Source organism: Protopterus annectens, chromosome 2.part0 (assembly GCF_019279795.1).
Source record: "Protopterus annectens isolate FY-2018-M chromosome 2.part0, PAN1.0, whole genome shotgun sequence".
Taxonomy (NCBI): domain Eukaryota; kingdom Metazoa; phylum Chordata; order Ceratodontiformes; family Protopteridae; genus Protopterus; species Protopterus annectens.
This window is the reverse complement of record NC_056728.1, coordinates 17,291,233-17,311,278: the sequence shown is the minus strand read 5'-3', so window position 1 is coordinate 17,311,278 and position 20,046 is coordinate 17,291,233. Positions and strand designations below refer to the sequence as shown.

General features: G+C 41.4%; 1 protein-coding gene across 1 annotated transcript in view; it reads left to right on the top strand.

The window, feature by feature from the left end:
• The window catches only part of LOC122792927 (spectrin beta chain, non-erythrocytic 1-like), a 1,986,067-nt gene that overhangs the window by 709,193 nt on the left and 1,256,828 nt on the right, over positions 1-20,046 (top strand). The gene's annotated exons all lie outside the window — the stretch shown is intronic.

The window sequence follows — 20,046 nt, the reverse complement described above, 5'->3', positions numbered from 1 at the left end:
GCAAGAACTCTGTAAGGGCACTCACTGCCTAGAGAAACGAAATACGAAATGATCGCCGGCCAAGATTCCAATAACCTTTTGACAGCGAGACCCAGAGACAGCCATCTGGATGGTACATGTCTCAACAGTTTGTGGTATTCCAAGTCCATGAATTCAAAAAACTTTTGCAAGTCCATTCTGTGGTTTGCTGATACACTGGAATGACTATAAGTGGATGTCACCATCATTCAACATCACAATCCAATTCATCAATTACCTTCTTCAGCGTGTTGTGAATCGTGTGCATTGCAGTTAGCTTTGATGATCTTGTCATTTCTTTTTAGCAACTCTGTGAAGACTGACTGCTTGTGACTGTAATTGATACTAGTATTATCATCTGAATACGACAATATGTGCGTGATGTCAAGACTGTTGTCAGCCAGGTCCTGAAATACTGTGTTCGCTACAGAAGTAGAATGCTTGTTGTTGAGTTCAACAAAGTCAAGAAGTTTTTTGTTAAAGCTAGTTTACATAGTAAAGTACTGGACATATACAGGAAACATCTTGCAGTTCTTCAAATTTGATGCATCTGTCGAGACAGAAAATCTTGATGTGTTGTTAGTCAAGTGCTTAATGACTGAATCGACTGATTTCAGAGTGAGGACACTGGTCACCAATGTCTCTGCCTTATTGTGGCCACAGATGATCTTGCAAATAGCCAAGTCCAGATACAGCTGGTGATCAAGTTTAATGCCACAGTCTGCAGATTGTAAGAAAAGTGATGGTGCATGGCATGATAGATCCTCACCAGCTCTGCTGCCATTGCCTGTTTTATCAACTCCAATTAACGATGCTGCTGTCTTTAAAAAACTGTCAATGGCAGCCATTTTCATAGAACGGCATACTTTTATGTGCATCTGCAAATTACTGTGAGTTAGCAAGTAGCTTTTTCCATGGTACATCACCGATATGCACTTTTTACAAACCATGCAGTGAGCAGCGAACATGTTGCCTTGGGCTGCTTCACACCATGCAAAATCAGTTTGCCATTTGTGACGAAACCGTGACATTCTCTTTTTAGCTTCTCAGCCTATACATTCTTGGGTGGCATGGCTACACAATCCTGGTCTGAATCACTGTCCGCACTCATATCCATTAAGAATACTACACAACAAAATGTGCTCAGTATAACAAAAATAAATGAATAAAAGAGTTGGCAGCAGAAACGGAAACAGAAGCTTTAATGTTATTATTCGACAAAAAAAAAAAAATTGTAACTTTTAAGTACAATCAATCAAAAAATAAATTACTAGTATTTATGGCATGTTTTAAATGGGCAGCATCGGTCTCAACCTATTAAGGGGCCAATGTGGAATACAGACCCTAGCAATTTGTGGCAAATAGTCAAAATGTGGAACACCTTATTATCCCACTGAGTGAAAATGTACCATTTCTGTGTGGCATGGCTGAAATGGTCTTTCTGCCAGAACTGAACACTTCACAGGTTTTGCATCAATTTACACTCCCCAAATAAGCACAAACCTCTCTGCTTGGTTACAGAGACATCATTGAGACTGCAGTACAATTACTGACTGCACTGTAATTCATTACAAAAGTCACTAGAACATACTTGTTATCAACCCTACATTGCTACACAATAAGTATGATGCTCTAGAATAGCATTGCTGATTATTCATATTAAAGAAATTGCAGCTAACCCAAAATTAAAACCATAGTCCACAACAGTCTATCATCAAAATTTGCGGAGCAGTAATCTGCATAAAAATCACTTCTGTTTGGCAATAAATAGCCAGTTCTCACACAGTCAGATTACTCATTCTGTCTGACTTTTTCATTACTCAAATGTCAATAAATAAAATAATTTGTATCTGCAGAAACAATTCATACATTTCAGTCTCTAACACAGAAATACTTAGCAGAAATGACTACATGACATTAATCAGCTATTTAAACAAAAAAGTATGTACCAGTTTTTCCAGCCCTTGCACATCCTCTCTTTTATCAACTAATCCTGTAAAGTGTTCTGTTACACAAATGACTGGTCTGGAGACAACCTACCCAGACAGACTTTCCCAGCAATAAAATGTCAATAAATAAATACGATAGTAAACAAATATGTTAACCAAGATGTTAGAATATACCATGACTTAGGACAAACTATTATTACATTTGTATCTATTTCTTCTTTATATATTGTATAACTCTGTAGGAATGCTTTTTGTATCTTTGTCATATGTGTATTGTTCGTCTTTGTTGTTCTGTTATAGTTATTATTTGTGGAGCTTTTCTCCCCAGACCTCCGCTGAAAAGGACTATTTGTCCAGATGGACTTTCCTGGTAAACAAATGTAAAATAAAATAAATGTAAATACTAAATGACTTTACTAAGTCAATAACAAATGAGCCCTACTCCTATCTTGGCAGTAGAAGCCATAAAATGTACCTGCCTAATTAAGTGAAAAAAGCAGCTCTAGCTCTCAACCTTCCATCTCCAAAATGTGGAACACTCAATAACAGCTTACCAACAACTTCAACTAGGAAACTTGCAGGATGGTTAAAATGCATTACTTTATAGTTATAACAAGTCATTTTGATTCTACCTCTCAGCTGTCCCTGATTTGTCTCAAATCTTAGCTCTGTCACTCTTAATCACACCTAAAACTGGTTAACCTTTGGAGAAAAGGTGCTGAGCTACACTTAATAATGACTATAATTAGAGTTATAGACTTCGTTTACTTCAGAAAATGTATATTCATTCACATATTCTTATTCAGTCAGTGATTCATGTTAATAGTAATAATATTTTAAAAGTGTCCCTGATTATTATAGCAATAACCCACGCCTGGGTGTGGGTAATGCTAAATTTACCCACGGTTGGCGTGGTTTGGTCCCGAGGCGGCCCGAGGACCAAACAAAGCCAACCGTGGGTAAATTTAGCATTACCCACACCCAGAAGTGGGTTATTGCTATTATACCATGACATTATTTAAGAAAAGAAACTATTACTTTTCTTAAATAATGGCATAGTATAATGCCTGTTTACTGCCCTTCCGCAGATGTCTGGGATCCGCTGCAGTTCTGATGTACTGCGCGCCTGCGCAGTACATCAGAGCTGTGGGCAAAAGCAACGGAGAAAGCAAGATCTCCGTTGCTTTTTTTTTAGTGTTTCGCTATGTAAATGAGTTTAACATAGCGAGACAGTTTTAAAATAAGCAACGGAGATGTCCGTTGCTTATTTTAAAACTGTCTCGCTATGTTAAACTCATTTAACATAGCTTAAACACTAAAAAGCAACGGAGATCTTGCTTTCTCCATTGCTTTTAAAAACTGTCTCGCTATGTTAAATGGGTTTAACATGGCGAGACAGCTTTAAAATAAGCAACGGAGATCTCCGTTGCTTATTTTAAAGCTGTCTCGCTATGTTAAACCCATTTAATATAGCGATAGCGAGACAGTGTTTTAAAAAAACGAGTTATACTAATGGAAAAAAGTCCGGGCGACCGGACCTTTTTCCATTAGTATAACTCGATTTACAACGGGCACACTGGCCAATCAGCGTGCACGTTTTGGGGGGGTCATGGTATAATTCTGAATTTATCCCTGACTAGTTGGGAGCTGAGTTTGATAAATTGATATGATTCAGGCTTATTTATTATGGATATATTAAAAAAAAATCTTAACTCCAAATAACTTAACACTAACTGTGTGACAGATCCTTTTATCAATGTGGAACAAAATCAAAGTGATACAAACAACATCAGAAAATCAAGTATTCAGTTATTTCAGGCTTTTCCAGCAAATGTTAATATTAAATAGCTCACCTTTCACTAGTTTGTAGTTATCTAGTTATAAAGGTGCCAGTCATTGTCACTCATCACTTCAGCTCCACAAGTCCACAACTCTCCTTTGCTGTAGAGAAAGCAGGCAGGATCATGAATGAAAAAAAAAAATCCAGCTGCAGCAATACAGCCATCAAGATTATCCAGCAAATGGTTTCCCATATTACCCTTTTTGAAGATATAGCAGTGGTTCAAAAACCGTAGCAGCATGCCATTAGATGACTTCTGCATCTGTCTTCATTGACTCGCTTTGTATTAGAAGTTATCAGACTTGCTCATATACCACAATGCTGATTGGCTTTAATTGCAGTATATGAGCCAATCAAAAAACAAAAAGTGGAACCACCACTGTTCAATGCAGAAAAGTGACTCTCAGCTATTGTAAATGAGGAGCGTTCCACACAGTTGAATGGTAAGATGAGCAGTGCAGCAAGTAAACTATGCCCAGTACCAATAATAAACTTTAAAATCCAGTTGATTCTCTGCCTGACCTCAAATCCGGGACATTTTGCATCCTGGACCGGAACTGTCCAGGACACAGGACACAAGACTCAAAAACAAGAATGTCTTGGGCAATCCAGGATGGTTGGCAACCCTAGTGCAATGTACGAAAACAAATATAATCATTGTAGTATAGTACAGAAGACTGTAACCCAAAAATCTACTTTTATATCATGCAGTATCGAGTAGAAAACAGAAGCACAGACTTTTAGTTAAATCAGTAATCCATGCAAAAAATAACACAAAAGCTTTCCTTAACAGAACACAAAAATGTCTTCATCCACAGGCAGTCCCAATACTTATTCTATGCCTGAGGTATCTGGTTTGACACTGCCAGGATAAAAAAATAATTATTATGTTAATGTATTCTTGTTTCACAAAAACAATAATCACAATATGCATTCCAGCTTGCTTCCCCCAAGTACACATTAGCCCAGTCATTTCATCCTAGATCCATTGCCTTCCATTGTATCTTGTTTGACCCTGCCAGGAAAAAATAACAATAATAGTCTACCTGCGGCAATCCATATATGGAAAAAGATGACAAAGTTTAATGCAGTTCACTCCTGCTCAGTATTTCAGTAACCTGTGACCTCTCATGAGGGGTCTCATGACTATTAGCTGCAGTCCACCTTTAGCAGTATGATATGCAAATATTTTTCTTGGTGGATATCATGACTAAAAATCAACATTTACTGTACTGCCACACGTGGTAGAGTTCAGAGGTAAAAGGGCTGTACATCGGGTTTTCAAAATTGGGGGTTATTCACCCCAGAACTAATGGCTAAATCTGCCACTGTTTTCATCTGTAATGATGTAGAAGCTGACAAAATACAAAGTGGTTTGGAAATTGATAATGGAGGGGGTACATTTGTCTCAGTAGCACTCAGAGACAAGTATCACTCCATGAGCAGCTGCAGGAAAACAGTAATGATTTTAATGCATGGCTGAACAAATCTCTGTGAACATTAAAAGGGTGAAAACAATTACTGGCATGGCAAATTCAAAACAACATAAGCATATGGAGGAAGGGCTGACTCGTTCAGCCACACCACTAGGGAGGTGCTGCTACCCTTTGCCATGTTCCTGATCCTACAGTCACTGAAGTCCCAGACATTACGTCATATTTAAGGAATAAAGCTTCTCCATACAGTAGCCTACCAGCATAGTCGGTTTTCAAAGCTGTAGGCCTCCACATGAACTGATAGTGTTTGTTGGAGGCTTACCTTTTCCGAGGGCATTAGGGCAGGTAATCAGATGTAAGTGATTGTCTGTAGAAATCCTAATGAAGGAGCTGACAGACATACACAGTAAAGTTAAACACTGTAGTGTCCCACTGAAGGGTGTCACCTTACTCATTGTATGCATTCATGAAAATAACATACAGATATTTTTTGCTGACCATGAGGAAAGTGCTTGATGACATGTTTAGTGCAACATTTCCATGGTGTTTTCCACTTGCAGACATTGTGAGCTGCATATCGGGCACATTAGTGAACTTCATACTGCCAGCACTTGTTTACTGTTTCATGAGCAGTAAAAATGAAAATTACTATAGCAAACACAATGTGATAGTCTAACTACCAGTGCTGTTAGAACAGAAATGAATCCAAGGTACATTCTAATGTATTTTGAATGTGCAGCAATAAATGTAGTGAAAGCAGTCTATATGAATGCAACCTCCAAAACTTGTCACTTCCATTTTTCTATGTGCATATGGCAACATGTGTAACAACACTGTCCTGTATAATTCTTATGACCCATCCTCAGACCATTGACATGACATTAACCTAACAATCTGGTGTAGAGTGATGGAGCCCTGCATGCAAGCCAGGTGACTAGGGCATGATTAGTGGTCCCTGTACTGGAAGAACCATGTGGGAAGGAGAATGAGTGAAATTGATGGTGATGTGTACTTGGGGATGCACTGGGCACTGCGATTTCCTGAGTGGATACCAAAGAAGCCATCACTTGTGTTTTTGAGGGGAGTATCAAGGCTGCTTGGAGGGAATGTCCTTTGTCGACATAAGGGACATCTTGTGTAGTCAGCCCTTTGTACGTCACTCTTTGGCACTTTACTGAGTGCATGTGTGAGATACGGCCACAAAAGCAACAAAACTCTGCAACTACTCTGATGAATGTCTAAATGATGGCCCATCTTGGTCAACCTTGTCCTGGGTGATGGGGTACAGATGAGACCATTGCTGGGGCAACAAGAGAAAAAAAAAACATTCAAATAAAATCTGTTACTGTTAGCATTAGCCTGTTTACCAGCTGACAGAACTGTCCCTGCCTATGAGGAGTTAAAGGCCACAATGTCCACTGTCCTGTACTTGTTATGCAACAGTTATGTACCTGGCAGACCACAAAATAGGAAATACATCTGTCATTGAAAAAAAAGACTGTCTCTAATGTTCTCTCTTACAGTCTGGTCTGTGCATAACTTCAATTCTCAAGATCTGCCAAGAACACAAAATATACCTGAAGGGTGACTCTAACAGTTCTGACAGCTTACTGGAGACAAAAAAGTGCCTCTCACCAAGAAATTATGCAGTGTTGCAGGAGAAGAGAATGTAGCTGATGACCTGCATGAATCTGTCCTGCACAGCTTTTCTCTGTCCCCTATGAAAACTTTGATTTTGCTGAAGGGTATATGTCTCAACACTGGATTAGTTGACAAGAATACAGAATAGGCTCAGAATGGACTTTGTGCATTTAGTCAATACAGTTTATGTCTGTGAATACTGTTGTGACATTACCAAAAGCAATCTCTCATTTGACAACCATGTGGCCAAAGTGGTTAGAAAAACATTTTATATAGCCCACCTAATCATGAAGGGATTCACATCTAGATAAGGGGAGGTCATCGTGCCTCTTTACTCATCCCTCATCAGGCCCATAATTGAGTACAATGCCCCTTTTGGGATGTACATTACCAGACTGCAGCAACTGGAAAGACCCCAAAAGTACCTCACCAAGAGGATCAAAGGGCTCAAACAGATGCCATATGCTGCCCGGTTAAAGAAACTCCAGCTCTACTCAGTGGCATACCGCCTGTTCAGAGGCGATCTATGCCTGACGTATAAAGCCATGTCCAACCCGGAATTAATGGACATGCTGCACCTCAGAAAACCCAAATCCCATCGAGCTACGCGCTCGAGAGACTTGAACCTCAGCACTGAAATAAATAGGACATGCTGGAGGGACAGATTCATAACCCAGAGGCTCCCTTCACTCTGGAATAAAATCCCAGTCCAGGTTAGGCAGAGTCCCTCATTGACTCTCTTCAAGAGGAATCTTGATGAGTGGATGGGAGATCGTAGGTATACCCCGGGTATCACTTCTGTGTCACTGTTAGACAGAGGCACAGTATACTAACCTCGAAAAAGGGCATAGCAAAATAAATTTAAAATGGGTGGTGAAAGCCAAACACATTCTGGCTAGGCTTATAAATGCCCTAGGGCAGATAGCCTAGTATGAACCTATGAACCTATGAACCTAAAAAAAGAAAAACAAAAAGAAAGTAACCGCAAGTTATCCTGAGAAAATATGAATGCCACCAAAGGTCTGTCCTGAAAAACAGACCATACACGTACTGGGACTAACTCTGTAAACAAAAAAATAAGTAATTTAGTTGATTAATTAAAATACATAATTAACTGTGAATGCCTTTTACTTGTGTCCCTTTACATCAGGAACACGATAATATCATTTGTTTGAGTTGAAGCCTAGATGTTGCATATCCCAGTCATTTTGGCATTCAGCATATGCTTACAAGTGCACTATTGAACTCATCTGTCCAAAGGTCGAATGCTTGTGCACCTGTAAGTATTATGGTGTAGATTGTTGCATTATGAATGGGGTTTAGTTGACATCAGTTTTCTGTGGGTTACTTATAGAAGCACTGAGGCGAAGCCACAAGTTTTTAAACACTTCTTTTTTTAGTCTCGGCAATATATGCACCAAGCATACAGGCATCTAGGAGATGTAAGAGTACCTGCTTTATCTCACTTGGTGTTTGTAGGACTGTACAATGATACTGATATTGTGAATGTATTGCACTCTAGAATGTGAACTTAATAAAGCAGATTGAGCTGAAATCTGCAGGTGTGAAGAAAGTGTATTATAAGTAGTTTATTCCAAAGCTGGCTGTCAAAATGTTTGTCTACAAAAGGACTGTCGGAACCTTACTGCTCCTGACCTGTTGGAGTGGTCCTGAGGAATATATGCCTAGTTAGATAAATTTATTGAACTACTTGCCCAGAGACTTCTAGTGCAGGCACTAGGGTAGGCTTTCAAGAATGATTTCACTTAGCTGCGGACTGACAAAGATTGTGTGAAGCAGAGCTTTCCAAAAAGTAGAAACATATACAATTTATGCTGCAGATGAATATATTCTAGTGCCCTGTGTGCTTCTCAAACTATATTCATATTGACTCACTGAAGGCAGTTTCTGCAATGGAAATTTTTTTTTCCAAAACTTCCTTCTCTGAAAATCCAAGGAAAACTTTTTTTTGCAGGGGGCAAGCCCTCCTGCATATGGGGGGATACCCCCCAAACTTATATATATACCAGTTCCAAAGTCACACAACAGTGGAAAACAAAATGTATTCCACTGTCTATGAAAGTAGTTTCAGTGAGATTACTTTGATGAATTGACTGGAACCTCTCAAATTTTATGCAGCCTTTGCAGCTCACTTATGGTGCTGCTTCTGTTCCTGGATTTTACTTTAAAAGGTTTTCCTATATTGAGTAGTGGAGGAATGCATTTCTTATGGTGCTCTCCCTCATTGCATAAGTCTCAGTAGCCATTTTACAGAAGCCACTCCTATTATTGCATTCTGGAAACCCGTATGCATATGTTAAGTGTTATGCTTATCCCTATTTTTTTTCTGCCTTTGACACTGTCCCTGTCTTGTTTCAATTGTCAGAAGGAAGTGCTTGTGCTACTCCTGAAAGTAAAGTCAAGACCTAAGCCAAGAGCTTGCCTTTCTCAAGGGATCATTAAAATAACAGAGTTATCAGGTGCACTTTGACTTAACAAAATTGAATTTACAGTGCTCGGTCTATCACAGACAGTTTTATCACCACATGGTAAAACAACACTTATATTAAAGTAATTTAAATTTTAGTGTAAATATTTTTTGCAACATGGCTGTACCCCTCAAGTGTGAGGGCTTTGCCCACTCCTGATCCCTGAATGTATTACCCTAAGGTCCCAGCAACTCCAAGGAAAAGGAGTATCTGTGTGCTTCCCTTTTTCATGGTGTATCTTCAGATTAAGGTTTGGAGACAGAGCCCCCTCGGTCAGGGAGTGCATAGGGCACCCCCTTTAAAACACTTTAAAGTAGTGCTGTTTTATCAATATTTGGTATTGATCAGATAGGGTGGCTGGTCAGTATGGTAAGTAGGTTAAATGTCAGTTAATAATACTAAGTAAACCCAAATGAACCTACTATTCTGAAGACTGAGTTTGCATTTCTCCCTCTGATGACCTCATCATGCTTTAAAAACATCCTTTTTTTGTTTCTCCAATGGTTTTTGGTTTCTTATGCCATGACAGGAATGAATCCCATTCTTGAGTCCCATTCTTGAGTCAGGATACAATTAGAGGTTAAGAAATTAGTGTTGCTTCAGTCTTTGATGGTTTTCTAAAGTGTTCTTAGCACCCATAATGTACCCAGAATTGCCTCCCTCTTACAGTTTATAGCGTTACATATATTAGTAACATATTTAAGTAAGCTTGGTAATTAGGTTCATAGGTAGGTACAAGGCTATCTGCCCAAATGCATTTATAAGCCTAGCCAGAATGTGTTGGCTTTTGCTGCCCCCTTAGATTAGTTCCTTGTGCCTCTGTCCAGCAGAGCCATTGAAGTGATCCCTGGGGTAAACTTTCTGTTTCCCATCCACTCGTCAAGGTTTCTCTTGAAGAGGGTTAGTGAGGAGCTCTGCCTAATGTAGATTGGAATTTTGTTCCAGAGTATGTGAAGTCTCTGGGACAGGAATCTATCCCTCCAGCACATCCTATTTATTGTTGTGGTGAGGTTTAGATCCCTGAAACATGTGGCTCGAGGGGATATGGTTTTCTTTAGGTGGAGCATGTCCATCAATTCTGGGTTGGACATGGCCTTGTATGTCAGACAGAGATCACCTCTGAGTAGGCGGTATGCAACCAAGTACAGCTGAAGTTTCTTTAGTCGAGCTGCATAGGGCATCTGCTTGAGGCCAGTAATCCTCTTGGTGAGGTACTTCTGCGGTCTTTCCAGTTGTTGCAGGTGTCTTGTAAGATACACCCAAATGGGGCATTGTACTCTATGATGGGTCTGATGAGTGATGTATAGAGGGGCCCAATTACCTCTTTCGATCTGGATGCAAACCCTTTTGTGATTAGGTGGGCCACATAGAAGGATTTTCTAACCACTTTGGCAATGTGATTATCAAAGGAGAGATTACTATCTACTTGGATCCCCAGATCCCTTATTACATTTTCCATATTTAGGGGACTACCACCTACGTGGTAGTTTGTGGGTACTTTGTTTTTTCCAAAGGGGATGACTATGCACTTTTTGACATTTAGCTTGAGGCCATGGTTTTGACACCAGATATCTGTCTCAGTGAGACCCTTTTGGAGGATGTCTGTGTCAGCCAGAGAGTCAATTACAGCCCCTAGTTTGCAGTCGTCTGCGAACTTGGTCAGCCATAGTCCTCCTGTGCTTGTCTGTACCTCTGAGAAGTATATGCTGAACAGGAGAGGTCCTAGGACTGAGCCTGGGGAACACCACTTGTAACCGGTTTATAGTCAGACCTAGCTCCCGGAACTCTTACCATGTGGGTTCTGTCCGTGAGCCAGTTGGCAACCCATCTCGTGATGGAGGGGTTTATTTTCAGGCTGGTGAGCTTGTCTATAATACCTGAGTGGGGAATGGTGTCGAAGGCCTTTGCGATGTCTAGGTAAGCTGTGTGGACCACCTTTCCCTCATCTATAGCCTTGGTAACTGTCTCAAAGAAGTCCACCAGGTTTAGGAGGCATCATCTGCCTTTAACAAAGCCGAACTGGGTAGGGTCCAGTGTCTCTTTTTATGAGATCCATGATGATGCACTCCATAGCTTTGCAGACCAAGCTAGTCAGGCTTATATGGCAATAGTTCCCGGGGTCCATTGTGGCTCCACCTTTGTGGAGTGGAATAACCGTTGCTGTGCGCCACTCTGTGGGTACATAGCCTGTGGAGAGGCTGAGTTTAAACAGTGTGTTTAGGTGAGGGGTTAGTTCATCTTTGAGCTCTTGTAGGATGCAGCCTGGGACACCATCCGGTCCCATTGATGCTGTGTTTTTGGCTTTGGAGAGGGCTGTTTTAACCTGAGTGTCTGTGATTTCAGGGGCACTACATTCTTCTGGTATAGTTATGGGCCCTTTTGGGGGTGAGAAGGGGGTGAAGTTTGCACTGAACCTGTCTGCCAGGATGTTGGCTATATCAGTCGGTTCAGTGTATTTTGTGCCATCCTGCACTAACTTCGAGCAGATCTGAGAATTGCCACTTAGATTCTTGACATAGCTAAAGAATGCCTTGTGTTTATCTTTGGAGTCCATGGCAGTTTTTCTTTCGAAGCTAGCCTTGGATGATTTTATGAGGGAACATAGTTTCTTGCTGATACTGATCAGGGATGTCTTCCCTTCTTGGGATTTTACTCTTTTCTGTACTAGTTTCCTCCTTCTATTGTATAGCTTGTTTATGGCAGGGGTCCAGTAGACTGGTTTCCTTTTCTTGGAGGAGTGAGTCTTGGTTTTGTTTGGGATAGCATGATCCATGCATTCTTGTAGGTGCCCATAGAGTGCATTAGTAAAGGATTTTGCAGCTTAGACAGCATTATTTTTTAGCACGGGGGCTTTGAAATTTCCCACCTCGGTCTTAAGTAACGTGAAGTTTGCTTTTGAAAAGTTTTTCACAGTGGTTTCTTTGACCGGGGGTGGTGGCAGAATGTGGATATCCAGAGTGATTAGTTTATGGTCAGATCTAACCAGCAAGGGGTTGACCTCGGGTGTGAAACACCGGTCGCCCATGTTGGTGATGACCAGGTCCAATATGTTGTCACCTCTGGTGCGGTTGTTGACCAGTTGATCCAGGGCATTTGAGTTTATAAATTCAAGGAAATGTTGGGCAAGGGAGTTTGTACTTGAATAGGTCTCCCACTTAATGTTTGGGTAATTTAAATCACCCAATATCAGGGTGTTTGGTAGGACCTTTATGTTTCCCAGTGTTTCCAGGAATGTGGAGTGGGTGTCCTGGGACATGGTGGGTGATCTGTAGCAAGCTATAATTTGAATAGCAGTTTTGCCTATTGTTAGTTGCACATGGATGATCTCTGAAGCATCGTGCTGTGCCACTAACCTGGAGGTGTGGGTATCCTTGATGAATATGGATACTCCCCCGTCTTTTGTATTTCGGTCCAGGTTTTGTGGCCAAAATGTATGGTATGCCTGGTAGTGCTGGGGTGCTCTCTGGAGGCTTAAACCAGGCTTCTGTTACTGCACATATATCGATTTTCTCCATACTGAGGAGTGCCTCGTGTACGTGCATTTTGAGGTTCAGACTTCTGGCTTTGAGTAGCATAACCCTCAGTTTTTTGTTACATGTGCTGTTTACGGTGGTGGGTTTGTCTTTTGAGCCTTGCCTAAAAAAGGCACTATGAGGGTGGCAAGAGCCTTGGCCAGTATTCGAAAGCCTAAGGGTGACAGGTGTAAGCCGGCTCTAGGGAAGCAGCGTGGCTTGTCAAGCATGTCATCCCAGGCTGACAGACACTGGATCCCCTTTGAATGACACCAGAAGCTTAGCCAGTTGTTGAAATTGATAATTTTGTCTGTATACCGTGGTATCATTCTTGGTGAGGGAAAGATGCTAATCAGGGTCAGGGTCATACTGGCCTGGGCTACATGATCAGAGAGCTCCTCCATGTCTCTTTTCATGTAGTCCAGGGAGGTACGGCTCAGGTCATTCACACCAACATGGACAATGACAGAGTCATATTTGTACTTGTTCTGGAGTGACCTGAGTGCTTCTGTTATGTGGCGGATCCTGGCACCCCTCAGGCAGCTAACAGTAACCTTCTCCTTGTTCAGCCTAGTGAGTGGGACATCAGTGTGCCTGGCTATAGAGTCACCTATTACTAGTGTGTTAGGTATGTTATTTTGCCTTAAGGGCTGTGATTGTGTGGCACACTGGTTTTGTGAAGTATGTGTTTCATGGTTTGTGTTGGGGGGGTGGAGGTTGATTGGATGTCTGCTTTGGAGGTCTCTGTTGCTTTTGCAGATTTTTATTTAGAGCCTCTAAGTATGTTTTCGTGTATTTATGTGTGTTTTTTGCCGGTGCTGGTTTCATAGGTTTGTGTGAGACTGGTGGTGTGATGCAAGTAATTCCCTTCTCCTCTTGATTGCCTGGTCCAGTCTTGGGTTAAGAGAGCTTAGCCTCCAGTTTGGCTGTATAATTGCATCTCTTGCATGTATTAGTGTTTGGTGGAAAGAGGAAGGGGTTGTCCGTGTACATGAGGCAATTGTAACATTGCCTCAAAATGCCCATATTCACCAGTTGGACTGGAGAGTACACCTGAAACTGCCTTTTGGACATGCCTGGATAGGTACAGTGAACTGTTTTACTGATTGGCTGGTAAGGTCGAATAGACACCCTTGTCCTTCTCTACAGTATAGGGGGATCTCGTGCTAAGGTTTATTAGTGCTTGCTATGAGTTCTGAGCAAGTGCCGGTATGAGAAGTGAATGGTTTGAGTGCTTAAGTTGAAAGTTTGTCTAGTTCCAAGGGAAAAATTGAAGAGTAGACTTTGTGGAGCCGGGAATAGTTATACCCTTGCTACCAGGCGCACAAAACCGTGCAAATGCGGGTTTTATAGCAGGGAAATGAAAGAGATAGAAATTAGCCCAAAATGGCCAATAAACTACTAATTTCTTGCTAAAACCACTCCTCCAGGGACAGATAGGCTACTCAAAGCTCCCTCTCTTGCAGTGAACAGAGAAACTTCCTTCTATCCAAGTAAGGTATGGGCAAACACAGAAACGTGTAACACAGCCCTGAATTCAGCACTAACCTGAAAACTGGACTATACTAGCTTAGAAAGGTGGGAAAACAAGTATATATATATATATTTTTTTTCCAGAAAATAAAGTAGATCAAAAAAACACTTTAAACGCACAGAAATGGCTATCACACTTGTGTGTGTAGCCTACAACAGTTAAACAGGTAATTTAAACACAACAATTACTTTGTTAAAGTGCAGGCAGTAAAATAAGTACAATATGTAGCTGAAACAAGCATTTTAAATCTTTTTCTATTATCCCTGCTACTTCTGCTACTATTGGAACTATCTGGTTGTCTGTCTCACACTGGTCTACTTTCTTCTTAAATATCATGGTATTTTATGACTTTGTGTTTGTCAGTACATAGGAAACTATAATAGCTTGGGTGTGCTTGTTTCAGTGACTAATGCTACTTTTATCCTTTTTTGCTTTGATAACTATATCTGCTTTTGTTTTTGCTTTTACTTCCTTACCTGATGGTATTTGATGATCCCATGTAAGAAGAACATTTTTGTTTTCAGTACTGCTTTGTATGTCATGTTTCCAGTGCTTCTCAGCTGCTTGAATTTTGTAGTGTTTGCATAATGTCCAGTACAAGTCTTGCCACATTGTTGTGCCTTTCTGCATATAAACCCTTCAAGATGGGTGCTCTAAGGGACATGGTCCTTTCTGGAGAAGAGGACTCTTATACATCTTACCAGAGTGTGAGCAGTCCTCTGCATTTGGCTGGATTTTAGCTGACTTAAACAGGTCTTTTAATTTCAGATAATCAAATGGTTGTGGTCTGATTTCTCAAAAAACTCAGGTGTCAAGTCCTGTCCAATCAGCTAAGGGCTGGCATTAGATGCTATATTGTCTTTCCCTCTATTTGGAATTGAAATCCATGAGTAAGGTATCAGGAGTGTTCCCTGCTGGAAACATGCAGTATAGTATGGGTCAGTCAGATAGCTGGACTAAAGCTGATACACTTCATTGTTTTTATTGCATTTAACTAGTAATGCTCTTCTTGTTGGCCACATATGGTATGGATCATTATGCTTAATGGGTACCAGCAGTATGAGTTGGAGCAGGACATATTCTTGCAGCCCTACTCATCAGAAAGGTTAATGCAGAAAAAATATCCTTCTTTCCTTAATAGTGGTGTGACCCTGGTGTTGGTATATTTAAGGAAGAAAGGCATATCCTTGCAAAAACAAGTTCTACCACCTTGAGTGGGGATGTTTTGAGTCAGCCCTTAGTGAGTTGTCAGTGATTCATATGGATCAGTGTGTTTAGTGAGCACATTGTGCTCATCAAGTAAAGGTAATGCGTCTCGGTATCTAAAGTGAACATAGGCAATGTGACTCAGCATGCTTTTTTGATCCAGGTTATATGGGTCAGTGTGCATTTTCGGCCCAGGGAGTATAGGTCAGTGGGCTTATGGAGCACAGGTAACATGACTCAGTGTGTTTATTTCGCACAGGCAGTATATCTTGATGTGCATATTTGGCGCATGCACTATATGTTGGTGTGCATATTTGGAAGAGGCAGTATATGTTGTTGTGCATAGTTGGCCCAGGTGGTATGACTCAGTATGCATATTTGGTGTAGGTGGTGTGATGATCTGAGGTAGTGCCACTGTCTGTGACAGATGTGCCAAGGGAAGTAGGGCAGTACATGTGTAGCTTAGCTAGCTGGAGTCTTGTAAAGAATTATTTGTCATTTGTATGTCAAACTGATTTGTACAAATGCTTGTATTAAAAATGTATTTGTAAAGCTGCTTGTGTTAAAATGTATCAACAGTGAGTCCTGCTGGACAGAAAAGTAATATACATGCATATCAGGCTGTATTGTTGTAACTGCTGAAATGTATATATTTTAACAAAGGATTCTGGAAGGGAAGGGGTTAAACTCAGCCCAACTAACCTTAATAAAAATAGCCTGAAGTTAAATGACTTGGTTTAGGCCATAAAGATTATATCTCACAGGTCTGAATGCAGCCAGAGGCGCAATATCTATGAAAAGCCTTTCTACAGGAAGGGTAGAAGTGTTGGAATTGTTTTATAGCTTCCAGATACTGTATTAAGCCTTAGCAATGTTCTCTGTGTTTATTGTGACACATCTGTGTCAAGTCCTGGCTCAGTTGCTAGTGAAGGGGTAGTGTGAGAACCACAGAGTCAGATGACCAGATGTTATGTCATTCTGTAGCCAGCAGTGAAATTGTATTTAGATACTAGGGAGAGATGTGATAGAAGCATTCAACACTGTGTTTTGGAAATGTGACAACAAAGACACTCATCCACTTCATCTTGCCTTGTTTTAGCAAGTAAGTAGGGAACAGTAATTTTTCAGTCCATAGAAAAATATACTGAGATCAGCTAAATATTGTTTTTCTGTATCTGTCTGAATCTTTCCATGTGTGGTGTTTTTTTTATATTTCCTGTGAGCTGAAACTCTGGTGTTTATTGTAAATAAATATCCAGCATTTCATGTTTTCTGTTTTATTATTTATTATTAAATATATCTATACCTTTCATTGTGGCTGGTCTTTCAGAAAATATTTAACCTTTGAGAGTAATTGCATTTATTTAGTGGCACTGTGGCTCCATCTCCATGTCCCTGAAAGTCGTACTGCTTGACTTGGCAGTGTTACCATTTGTATAAGTTTTACTAAGAGTAATTGGGTATCCTGCTAAGAGCTTTAAAGTAGCTGGCTGGTGGCAGTGAACCTACCTTATAATCTAGGTGGAGATGACAAAGCAAGTAAGCTGTATCAGCCTTTCCCAGGTGTGTGTGTGTGTGTGTGTGTGTGTGTGTGTGTGTGTGTGTGTGTGTGTGTGTGTGTGTGTGTGTGTGTGTGTGTGTCAAATCTCAAAGAGAGTGTGTGTATCAGCTACTTTGAATCAGGACACTGAGAGCACTGATTTCACAGAGAGAGTGGTGGAGGATTTGGCTTGGAACACCCGGCTAAGGAATTAACTCTATAGCTGTGTCAGTGGGGGAGTCTTACTTGCGGCCTGGAGTGTGCATTCCCTCTGTGCTCTTAAGGGAAACTGTACTTCTTGCAGAGAGCTGCATCTGAAAATACTGCACATGTCTATTTTCTTTTTCAGTGACCATTCCCCACCAGTGTCAGTGGTGAGGATTGAGGCTCCTTGATCATTGGACCAGAGGATGTATGTCACATATTGGTGATCACCGTTGGGATATTAATTGAACTTCTGTAGCCTGTAAGCAGTTGCCAGTAAAGGTGTGTGCACTCTCAGCAGCCACAATGTAAACATACCGAGTTTCATTTTCACAACAATTTTATTTATTTTTGTTAGTTTAGTTTAGTCAGGGAAAGCAGGCAAAGATGTAGCAGAGGACTATGGCAAGCTGACAGTGAACCTGTTGGCTGTGGTATGCAAATCCAGAGGACTGGTGTATGTGAACCTGACTAAAGAGGAAATAATTTCAGCCTTAATCATAGCTGCAGGACATACCAGCAACTAAGAGGGCAACCAGTCTGGTGATGGGGATGTGCAGCCCTCAGAAACAGGACAGTCCATCTTTTCCTCAGAGGATTTTAAAAAACCTGTATGGAGTTAGAGACTTGAACTGGAGGCAAAACATATGGAATTAGACTCAGGAGAGAGACTGAGGCATTTGGGGTCAAAGAAAATGAGAGACTGTGGCATTTGGAGGCTGAAAAAAAGAGAAGTAGTGTCAACATGGAAGGGACATAACTGTTTGGGAACATGGAGTTAATGGGGAAGAGAATAACAAAACTCCAGAAGCAACAAAGGTCAGTACATTTCTTCCACAGTATACAGAAGGTGATCATTTTGATTGTTTTATTCATATATTTGAAAAAATATATAGACAATATGATGTTGACCAAGGGCTGTGGTACAGTTCCTGAGCCCCTTACTCCATGGTAAAGCTGTAACCACTGTTTTTAAATTGTCTGATACCGATTGTTTAAATTCTGACAAGGTTAAACAACATTTACTGGAATGTTTTAACACCTGAAGCTGAAGGAAAAAAGTTTTGTGAACATAGACGTAAGGCAGATGAAAGTGTATGTGATTACTCTGAGTGAAGCACTTATTTTCATAGGTGGGTGAGTGGATGTCAGGCCACCACTTTTGAAATGCTGGCAGACCTTTCGGTGAGGGAACAAGCCCTTAACAGTCTGCCTGAGGACATGAGAATCTGGTTGGCAGACCAGGAGTGTAACTGTGCAGATGAGCTGGGTAGAAAGGGGATCTCTGTTTAGCAAGCAGGCACCACTGCACAAGAAGGGGATACCCAGTACTACACATGGATATAAATGAACCCATGGTGGATAGCCTAATCCACCCTAACAGAGTCAACCAGTAACAGGGCAAGCCACTAGTTGAGGTACATGGCCAGGATCAAGGTTTAGGTGTTTTAAATGTAACCAGAGGGGCCATGCAGCATACAAATGTCAACACTGAAGCATGGCGGGGAACAAAAGCTAGGGGAACCGGCAAGTGGGAATAACATTATGTCAGCGGTAATTTGTCTGGAGGCAACAGGGGTATCAAACTAACACCTGCATTTGTATCCTATCTTAGTGGATGGAAACAGGCCACTGCTAAGAGAGACACAGCCTCTGACATAACCATTATGAAGCCTGCAGTGGATAAAGAGGAACAGTACTTGCTTGGGCATTCCACTCCAGTCAGAGCTTTAGGAGGGATCCCATTCCAAATACCTTTGGCTAGGTTCACCTTGACCTGGAGGGTGGAAAAGGAAGCAAGCAAGAAGGTGTGTTTCAGGATATCCTGCAGATGTCTTGATAAGGAATGATTTTGATAATGCAGCACCTTGTATGTGTGCAGTTACATGCAGTCAGGCTTGGAGAGAGGCATGTGGGTCTAGTAGCCTGGGGGGAGCCTAGACAGACCCCACACCTGAAGCTGGGGCTGGTTATGTGGCTATGTCAGGGAGGGAACTACCCTGTAGCAGAGAACCTGAAGGTGAGCCACAGCTGCTGACAGGTACTGATGTTCCCTTGGACAGGGTGACTGAAAGAGCAGAGGTGAGTGGTAATACCCAGGCTGACAGTGAGGCACTGCTGTCAGAAGATATCAGACTTCCTCTGGAGGGGGTCCTGGGAAGGGTCACAAAGGTAGAGTTGAGACAGGCTCAGCTCTCGGACCCTACACTACGAGGCTTGAGGGAGGTAGCTGAGGAGGCACCTGATTCTCAAGGAAAAGGGGAGTCTGTATACTGGAACAAAGGGTTACTGCATAGAGAGTGGACCCCTGAGGGAGGGCTAGAGGGTGAGGCAATACAGCAGTCAGTAGTGCCCAGAACCTACCGTCTAGCACTTCTAGCCATAGCCCATGACCTTTTTTTTGCAGATCATATAGGCATAAAACATACCAAGAAATTCATTATGCAGAACTTTTATTGGCCAGGGATTGCAAGGGATGTAATAGGGTACTGTAGGACCTGTGAGCAGTACCAAAAAGTAGGCAAGGTAGGAGACAATGTCAAAACTCCTTTGATACCTTTGCCTGTAGTAGAGGAGCCATTTCAGAGGGTAGCTATGTTATTTTGGGGCCTTTGAGTACCCAAGTTCCACAGGGAAGAGATATATCCCAGTGGTAGTAGATTATACTACTAGACAC